The sequence below is a fragment of the Hevea brasiliensis genome, chromosome 7, assembly GCF_030052815.1.
Source record: "Hevea brasiliensis isolate MT/VB/25A 57/8 chromosome 7, ASM3005281v1, whole genome shotgun sequence".
NCBI lineage: Eukaryota > Viridiplantae > Streptophyta > Magnoliopsida > Malpighiales > Euphorbiaceae > Hevea > Hevea brasiliensis.
The window spans coordinates 21,071,270-21,081,662 of record NC_079499.1 but is presented as its reverse complement, the minus strand read 5'-3'; the positions used below and the strand labels follow the sequence as shown (position 1 = coordinate 21,081,662).

The 10,393-nt window shown below is 33.6% G+C and overlaps 1 non-coding gene across 1 annotated transcript; it reads right to left on the bottom strand.

Moving 5' to 3' along the window:
- Positions 1 to 7,942: 7,942 nt before the first annotated feature.
- On the bottom strand, positions 7,943 to 8,049 carry LOC131181843 (small nucleolar RNA R71). Its single transcript, XR_009150319.1, has one exon. It is a non-coding gene; the product is annotated as a small nucleolar RNA R71 (small nucleolar RNA).
- Between the last annotated feature and the right edge of the window lie 2,344 nt (positions 8,050 to 10,393).

The window sequence follows — 10,393 nt, the reverse complement described above, 5'->3', positions numbered from 1 at the left end:
AGTTCATATTTATGATGTAATGCACTGTATGTAACAAATAAGGACATTGGGCAGTTGTACTTAATAAAGAAAAGACGCAAATTCATAAGTTAAAATGTACTTCAAAAATTTTGCTCTGATACCACTAAAACATGTCACACCCTACCCCTCCGTAAGGCATAACATGATCCCATAGAATACTTAATGAACTACCGAACTTCACCTACCGATAACTCATTAAGTACCCTACAAGGGATTTTAAAACAATTTTCTTACTTTTATAAGTGGTGAGCATTTTCTAATAGGTATTAAAACATTTAATTAAAGTTGAAAACTAGTTAAAATTTTTGGCCCATTTTATTTTTCCGCAAATTTTATAGAAATTTCGGCAGAGTGCCGTCTGTATTTTGAGAAAACAGTTCTTCAAATACCTGAAAAAAACACTTCTAATAATTTGTCTCAACAACTTCTTCAAATTCATAACCATCCCAATCAATTTCAACATCATTTACCAATTTCCAAAAATTCAAATTCACAATTTCCAATATTCAACAATCATCAAAATACCATTAATCAATTTCATTCAATTTTAAGCAAAATGCTTCCATTCATATTTCATTAAAGATAAAACAATTTGTATACATCATTACAAAAATTTACACTAAGAGAAATTCAAACTAAAATTTATTACAAACATCATACAAATTGCTCAAGACCAGTTTTATATGTCCATACCTTTACATGCATTACATACATCAAAATAAATTTTTATAGTCAGGGTATAAATTATACTCGATAGCTTCAAAGCAGGTAGCTCCTCAATCCTCAGCAGCTTAATCTACTGCTCCTCTAGTCTCTATATCTGCGACAGCAATAGCAGCTATCGCTGAGTACTAAGACTCAGTGGTGCACAACATACTAAAATAATCTTTATGCAGAATTTAAATAACATTTATTTAAAAATTGGACTGAACATGAGAATTAAATACGAAACATGAATTATGAGATTTTAGTCCAAACAAGTTCATTTCGAAGTGTCAAAACCAATTTCATAAAACCCACAGTTATATCATGCCATTCGAAACAAATATAATCTCAATAGCCAGAGGCTAAGGAGAAGTCACATCACAAGGCTAGCTAGCTCAAATATATGGATATCCATTCAATTTCTTCTTCTACTGGCACACACCTTAACACTTCAGCCAGAGAAGGAATCAAAATTCGAAACTGATTACCCCCACTAGTCATGCTAGTGAGGTGCTCAAATATATGGTCATGACACTATGGTTTCAAAACTTATCTTAACAATTTACTAAACGTTGCCAGTTCAAATATACACAAATGACTTTCAACAATTTAAATCAAAAGCATCATAAATACTTCATCATAATGATGTCACAATTCAATATTTCAAATTATTCGAAACAATATGAAGAAGGAAATTTACAGAAATTCTACGTTGTGGACAAACCTTATATGAGTCGCCTTTTGGCCTTGACTCAACACCTCGGGCTCCTTCCCGGTATTCTTTTCCACTAAAACACACAGTTTCATAGTGTTTCTGTATAATAACTTAGCATAAGTCCAAAAATAAATTTAAATTCACTTATACCTAGCTTTAATATGCTAAACTTGACGTTCTTTAAAATTTGTGTTTCGAGGTTACTATTCACTCACTATTCAAGTCAATTTGTTGACTTTTTAAGGCTTAATAGGTATGGGAATTCCAACTTCACCCACATACCACATTTTGGTTACTAAATTTGTTGGTTTTGGTTGTTTACTCAAAATCTAAGTCTTTTAGGCAAATTTGCAATTTTTCAGTTTTGGTGTCTTATGTTACACTGTTCCATTGGTCATTTTTCTGTTAGAATTTGGTAAAACTTTCTTCATAGAAAATGTTCCCTATTGTCTTAACTTTATTCTCTATTTGAATCACTCCAATTGTAGTTTTGTAGCTCAAGTTATAGCCATTTGAATCATGGTTGCCGGATTGGACTTAATCCAGATTTCTGGGCACCAAACTGGTTCTGGCAGTTTTAGTTCATCAAATTTGGGTGGCCAAATGACTTGGTTAAGGGCATAATTTGGGTTTGTATTCTTCATAAAAGTTTTAGGTCTATATCTCAGTTGTCCACTGGTAAAATTTCAAGTCATTTAGACATACCTAGCCCAAGTTATGGCCACATTGTTCATTTGATCATTTTTGTACAGGTCAGACTGCATAAATCCAGATTTGGTCAATTTGTTCACTAGGTTTTGGTAACTTTTTGGGTATCATTCCAAAATGAAAAATGTTTCATTTTGTGTCTATTTTCATTCCCAATTGGTCTCATACCAATTGGACATGTAAAATTTCAGTTTTAGTCCTTCAAAGGGACCTTGGTCCTGCTGCCTGCAGCATGACTATTTTTCATTCTGAATTTAAACTCACTTCTAACACTTCCAACACATCTCAATTGGTCACAAATGACCATTTTTCATCTTAAACAAGGTCAAACACAACATTTGACTAATTCTTACATTTTTGCCTCCCAAACCCTAGGTGCCCAAAACCTTAAATTATACAATTGATTAATTCATACCCAATTTACTACACTAACCACATATTCAACCTTAATCAATGTCAAATTCATGTCTAAATTAAATTGAACATATCAAAACTTCAAGGTACCATGGCTGGTTGAAATTCATGTTTAGTCCTCTAACAATTTTTTTCTTTTCCATTTTCCACAATTTCTAAGTTTATTCAATCATAAGCATAATAATTAAACTAGCAATTTAAAGTTTAGATTACTAACCTTTATGCAGAATTTTTTTCACCTCTTCAACTTCTTCCTTTCTTCTTCTTCCTTTTTTTTTTTTTTGTTGTCAATAGATGAATCAAGGTTCAAGCACAATATTTACTCAAGAAACCTTAGGGAAATTATGGCTAGGTTAGGGTTTATGAAGCTTGAGTCAAGCTTCCATGGAGGTTTCAAGAAAGAAAATGAGAGAGTGACCAAGGGAGAGCTGCGGCAATATGGATGAAGAAGACCCAAAAATGAATTTTGTTTTAATTTAATTCCTTTTTTTTTATTGGTCACTTAAGTAGATAATTATCCCACTTTTCAAAATTTAAAATTAGATTTATTATGTCATGCATTATGTCATGCATGATGATGTCATCACTTTTTCACTTTTTCACTTTTTCTTTTTCTTTTTCTTTATTTATTTTTCCATAGTTCTTTAATTTAATTCCCGACTCCGAAATTTTATTTTCTCCGATTTTATTTGACAGTTAGGTCATGAGTCAGCTCTCGGGGTCAATTGACCAAATTGCCCCTCGTCGGTTCAATCCAGTTTGTAAATAATTCAATATTTCTTTTGGCTCCCTAACCTAATTATTTGACTGGCTTAACAATTCTTTTTCGTGATTTTCTCTTTTCCACTGTGATCATAATAGTTCTAAGGACCGTAGCGTCATATTTTGCGGTTCGAAATTTGAGTTTAAATCAACTTCGCAGTCCTTCTCGAGAAGGTTACTCATCACTGTGACTCTCGGCTCGTTTAACTTCTTATATTCTGTTTTTCTTATTTATACTTAACTAATTGAAAATTACTAATTATTTGTGTTTACGGCTTATCTATTTGTCTTAAGTGTGGTTCTAATCCCCTTAATTGTTCGGACCGACACCGGTTATCGGGATAGTGAAATATACCGGTCTTTGCAAATAGGGGTGTTACAAATGTTGTCCCTCTAGTTTGCCCACAGAAGCACACCAATGGTAACCCCAATTTGACTTCCCAAGCCTATTCAACCACTTGAAATTTGGGGTTTATGCTTTAGTGGGGTTGTATGAACATTTTCTAGCAAATTTAATTCAAACGAAATGGAAGGATTCTCTTTGAATTAATTGAGAAAGCAAGAAGAAGAGGAGAGTTTATGATTTCCGTCCACCTTGAAGAGAGGAAGAGTATATTTTTGTTTCTTCTTTCGTTTCTTTTTATACTTAGGTCAAAGTTTCACTAACTCCCTTGCCACATGTTACCACTTGATTTAATCTTACTTTTGTTGATTTAATCTCATAAAGCCAAGTGTCAAAGGTAAATTGAATCTTGACTTTTATCATCTTGTATGATTGGAAGACAAATGGCAAGCTCATATGGTGCCATGTGTCACCATCTCATGATGCCAAATGTTACCATGTGAAATGACCAATTTACCCTTACTTTTAATTTTAGTTCTCAATCCAAAATTATAATTTCTCCTCTTCAAATTAATTTATATCAAATATAAATTAATTAATTAATTAATTAATTAATCTTCATTAATTAATTTCTCACAATTAAATTCATATTTAAACAATTAAATATAAATTTAATTTATGCTATACATCCAATAACCTAGATTTGGTTTCAAGTCATGCTAGGGACTTTGCAATCTTATTGCAAACCAAACATATTTAATTAATTAATTAAACTCTTTAATTAATCAATTAAATCACATTTTACTTAGTGATTAACTTATGTAGATGTGTGACTTACTAGGCTAATACCTTATTGGCAATGATAAATGATATTATCCCATAATATCATTAGAATTCTTTCTTACCTTGAATGATTTCTCTAAATCATTTCAGGCATATCATAGACCATGGTTGACACCTAGCATAACATGCCATGGCCACCCAATCAGTAATAAAGAATACCTTAAATGAATCTTTAATCATATGTTATCATGCACTAGAATCTCTCCGTTACAAAATCCCAATTCCTACTGAAGTCATGGTTAATGTCAAACTCCATTCGTTATGAACATTAATTCCAATTCTTGATTAATTAATTTTCTTATTAGAAACTCTTTCCTTACTAAATCTATCTGTCTTGCCCAAGAACTTAAATCATCAAGAATAATTAAATGAACATAAGATTTCATTCCTATTTACTTAGGGTAACGGATTCCATCTTGATCAACACCTATCTCCATATATAACTAGTAGGAGCTAACACATGCCTATATACCCATACATAGTACAAGTATGAAAGTAGTATAAAACTCAAACCACCTATATACAAGATAACTGTGTTACCTCAGGTTTAAAGATTATATGCACTAATATAATATATGACAATGCATTGACAAGAGTAAACTCTATGTGCTTGTCATAAGCGTCACTGGTTCGGTCTACTTATCATGTATAAGTGCCTATCATATTTGTTATGTGGCATGAGACTCACCACTCTAACTTATTTATATCTCATATTAATACTTTAGGAACAAACATGATTACAATCTTTCTGGATAAGTCATGTTCTTTGTGAAGTATCCTCGATTGTGAACCAATTTATCATACTTTCTTCTGGAAATACTTTCACTCATATTCTTAACAACTTAAGAATAGAATTTCTAATAAAATATCAATGGACCTTTTTGATAAGTGCATAATTTATTAATTTTATTCCCATCACATTTAGTGTTTCTAGTGTATTTTTATGCATAATTCAGTTGATTAAAGTATATTTATCATTTAGGTATATTTTTAGATAGTTGTGGAATAATTGTGTTAAATGGAAAAATTTTTAGTATTTGACCTTTACTGTATTTTTCAGGTGTTTCTAAAGTTGTGGGTCTCCAAATTGATTGTTGTTTAATCCATTGAAAAGCTAAGATAGAGCACTTCAAATGATAAAGAGGGACCAAAGCCCAAATCAGTCTCCAAGATTGACAAAATGAGCTATGGATCTATTGCAAAAGCCCAGACTTGATGTTTCATGAGCAGTTTCAGTATTTATTTTGTATCCGGAGTTCCAGATGTCCAAATGAAGCAAGCCTAAGCCCAATTGAACCTTAAGAGCTACCTCTACTACTTCTATGAGGGGCGAGATGTGAGATGAGGCCATTTTAATTGTGAAAAATGGCAATGAAGTCATCACTATGGGCTGGACCATCTATCTAAACCAGTCCTAGTTTTTGGGCCATAACTTAGGCTGTAGACCTCGAATTTGTGCAAATGAGTACCCGTTGGAAAGCTAAGAAATAGGGCTACAACTTTCTTGAAGAGGGCAGAGACAGATTCGAAAAGGAAGTCACTGAAAATTGGCCTTGATTTCAAAGACATGAATGTAGGCTGAAAATCTGTCTTTTGAATTTCAAAACTTTTCCTAGTTTGGTTCCTATCTTTGGGATTAGGTTTTTGATTATAAATATGTCTTTGGGCAGCAGCTAAAACACATCCAATTCAGAAGTTCGTTCTCCATAGAAGACCTTCGTTCTCCATTCTCTTTTTAGATTTCTTCTTTATTTTTCTTTATTTTTTTGTAAGCCATGAACATGAGTGGCTAAGTTTTTAATTCAGTTCAAGGGATTCAAGTTCTTTTGCTTGATTTGTGAGACCAGGTTCTTAATTTAATTTATGTCTTTTTGAATATCTATTGTTTTCTGATTTCATTGTCTTTGATCTATTTAATGATTTGCTAAAAAGGCCGATTAGTTAATTGTTTGATGTGATCAATTGCTAGTTCATCTTCATAATCCATAATTATTGTGTAAGATTGAACATGAGTAGCAATTAGGTTTTATTGATTATGATCCCAATTTTCGATAATAACCTAAGGAAACAATAGGGTGAATTAAATGATTTATGCTTCATAAATTAATGTTCATCTTAACTACTTCCTATTCTTAAAGCAATTATTAATTTGATGAGGATTGCTTAATACCAATTCAGTTAATAATTAGAGTCAACAAGAGTGCTGGGCTCGAATTGATGAGTATAGGGAAGTCAGGGGTTTGCCTCGCTGTTTGGTAAATCTACGTTAAGTATTCAATAAGAGATAATTGTATTTCTTTTATCTATGATCGAATCAATGCATTGGAATGAGAATTACCTTGAACTGATGTTTGTTTAATTTGAGAGTTTCATATTTAATTTTAGTTCTTAATTTCTGATTTCTGCTTTGGACTATGAATTACCCCCCCCCCCCCAACCTTTGTTTCTTTCTTTTTCCATTACACAAGTGCACAAAATTTTAGTATTCAGTCTTTAGGGTTCGACTTGGATTTACCACTTGTTGCAGAAAATATTTTATAGCTGGTAATTTCAGTTAATTTAATTTCTGGTAGAATCGACAGCCATCAAGAATTTTGGCACCGTTACCGAGGACTGAAATTTATTGGATTTTATTTTTTTTTAGGGTATTCTGTTATTAATTTTGTTTATGAAGTGTTATTATTTTCAGGTTTTTGAAAAAAATTAAGGTGTTACTATTCATCGATAGATTTTTGGTTCAATTAGGAGGGCGGCCCATACCTATTTTGAAGGAAACGACGTTCTGATCAAGACTAATTAATCCGTACCCACCCTCTTAAGGCCAAATTCGATTGTAATCTAGGGATTTTGAGGCATTTTTCTATTTTTACTTTGATTTCTTTTTGTTTATGATAAGAACTTCTCAATTTGGTGAGTTGATCTTTGATCCAGAAGTAGAAAAAACAGCTAAGCAGTTGAGAAAATTGGCTAAGCAAGCTAGGCAGATTTCGAGTACATCTGAAGGAGTCCAAGTTCCAAGGGAGTTAAGTTGGGATTCGGATTTGGATTCAAATTCTGAAAATGAAACCATAGCTACTAGGACTTTGAAAGAGTTGGCCGCTCCTGATCTAAACCAACAGCTTTTATGTATTCAATACCCTGCTTTAAATGTTGCTTTTGAGTTAAAATCTGGACTAATCCATTTGTTGCCTACATTTCATGGTCTTGTAGGTGAGGATCCACATAAGCATCTAAAGGAATTTCATGTTGTGTGTTCCAGCATGAAACCTCAAGGAGTTTCAGAGGATCAAATCAAGCTTCGAGCTTTCCCTTTCTCACTGGAAGACACAGCTAAGGATTGGTTGTATTACCTTCCTTCTGGATCTGTCAACTCATGGAATGGGATGAAGCAGATATTTCTAGAAAATTATTTTCTTGCTTCTTGTGTTGCCAACATAAGAAAAGAAATTTGTGGCATCCGGCAGTACAATGGAGAGAGCTTGTATGAGCATTGGGAACAAATTAAGAAACTGTGTGAAAGATGTCCCCATCATCAAATAAGTGAGCAGCTTTTGATTCAGTATTTCTATGAGGGACTTCTACCAATGGACCGCAGTATGATAGATACTGCTAGTGGAGGAGCTTTGGTTGATAAGACACCAGAAGAGGCAAAGAGGCTGATTGATAACATGGCAGCAAACTCTCAGCAGTTTGGAATGAGAATGGATCACGCACCTAAGAAGGTTAATGAGGTAAGTACATCTGACCTTGAGAAACAGATTTCTGATTTAACTTCTTTGGTGAGGCAATTGGCTGTAGGGAACATGCAAACTGTTAAGGTATGTGGAATTTGTTCGGGTTCGGGTCATGCTACTGACATGTGTCCTACATTACAAGAGGATGAATCAATGCAACATGCTAATGCAGTAGGAAATTATGGACAACATGCAGTAGGAGATTATGGACGGCCACAACGCAGGTATGATCCCTTTTCTAATACTTATAATCTAGGATGGTGAGATCATCACAAGTGAATCTCCTACTGTAGGTATGATCTCCTACTGGTGCAAAATCGATACCATCAGCAGAGACCACAAGTGAATCAACCACCTCCACCTCCACCTCTGCCTCCCTCAAATCAAGGTATGTCACTTGATGAAATTGTTAAGGCTATGGCTAACAATACACAACAATTTCAATAGGAGACCAGAAATAGCATTCAAACTATAGAGAGGCAGAGTGGTTAGTTAGCTTTATCTATGAGCAAACTTGAAGCTCAAGGTTCTGGAAAGCTTCCATCACAAACAGTCATGAATCCCAGAGAAAATGCAAGTGCGATACTATTGCAGACTGGGAAAGAAATTGATAATCAAACTCCACATGAGCCAATAAAAAAGAAGAAGCAAAGGAGCAAAAGAGTCTGAAGTTCCTGAAGTTGAGGTAAATACTGAACCTAAACTGAATAAGGTTAATAATTCTGATATTCCTCCATTCCCATGCAGGTTGGCTAAGACTAAGAAAGAAGAACAAGAGAAAGAAATTTTGGAGACTTTCAGAAAGGTGGAGGTGAATATACCTTTACTTAATGCGATCAAACAAGTTCCCAAGTATGCCAAATTCCTTAAAGAATTATGCACTACAAGGCACAAGTTGAGTACTAATGAGAAGATCAGTGTGGGGAAAAATATGTCAACATTGATTCAGCGAAAATTACCCCCTAAGTGTAAGGATCCAGGTTCGTTTTCTATTCCCTGCAGAATAGGTGATTCTAAATTTGAATGTGCAATAGCAGATTTAGGAGCATCTATTAATGTCATGTCATATTCAGTTTTCCAGACTTTGAATTTGGGTCCTTTGAAAGAAACCAGTGTCATTATTCAGTTAGCTGATCGTTCTAATGCTTACCCATTGGGAGTAGTTGAGGATGTGTTGGTGCAGGTTGGAGAAATGATTTTTCCTACAGATTTTTACATTATGGACATGGAGGATAGTGTTCCCACATCAAAGTCAGCTTTGATTTTGTTTGGAAGACCTTTCCTAAAAACTGCCAAGACAAAAATTGATGTGGAAGAGGGTACTTTAACTATGGAGTTTGATGGAGAGACTTTCAGATTTAATATCTTTGATGCCATAAATTATCCTGCTGATAATCATTCTATTTTTTCTATTAATGTTGTTGATACATTTGTGCAGGATTTTTTGAGTTAAGCATAGAGGATGAATTAGAAAGAAAATCATATTTGCTTGAATTAGAGGAAATTCACCTTAAGGCTTATGAGAATTCTAGGATCTATAAAGAAAAGACAAAGGCATTTCCATGATAAAATAAGGAAGCAGTTTGTGATTGGACAAAAAGTTTTATTGTATAAGTCATATTGAAGCTGATGCCTGGTAAGTTGCGTTCTCGTTGGATTGGACCCTTTGTTATTACTAATGTATTTCCTTATGATGTATTTAAATTCAAAGTTTAGGAACTAACAAAGTGTTCAAGGTCAATGGTCATGAACTCAGGCCATTTTATGAGGGGTTTCAGGAGCATTCAGTGGATTAAGGAGCTTTGCCATGTCGAGCAAACGACGTTAAACAAAGGCGCTACTTGGGAGGTAACCCATGGGTGGCTTGTTAGCCACATTCAGATTTGTTTTCTTTCCCTTATTTTATTTTATTTTCTAGCATTTTTTTTTCTCTTTTCTTTTCTTTTACTTTTGGGCTTTACATTGGGGACAATGTAAGTTTTAAGTGTGAGGGAGAAGAAATTTGTTGCTGCAATCTTTTTTATTGATTAAAAAAAATAAAAAAAATTTAATTTCAATTACACATAAATAGATTATGCAAACAGAAAAGTGAAATTGCCTTTCATTAATAAAATATATACAAGATACATATAAAAATGATATGCTCGA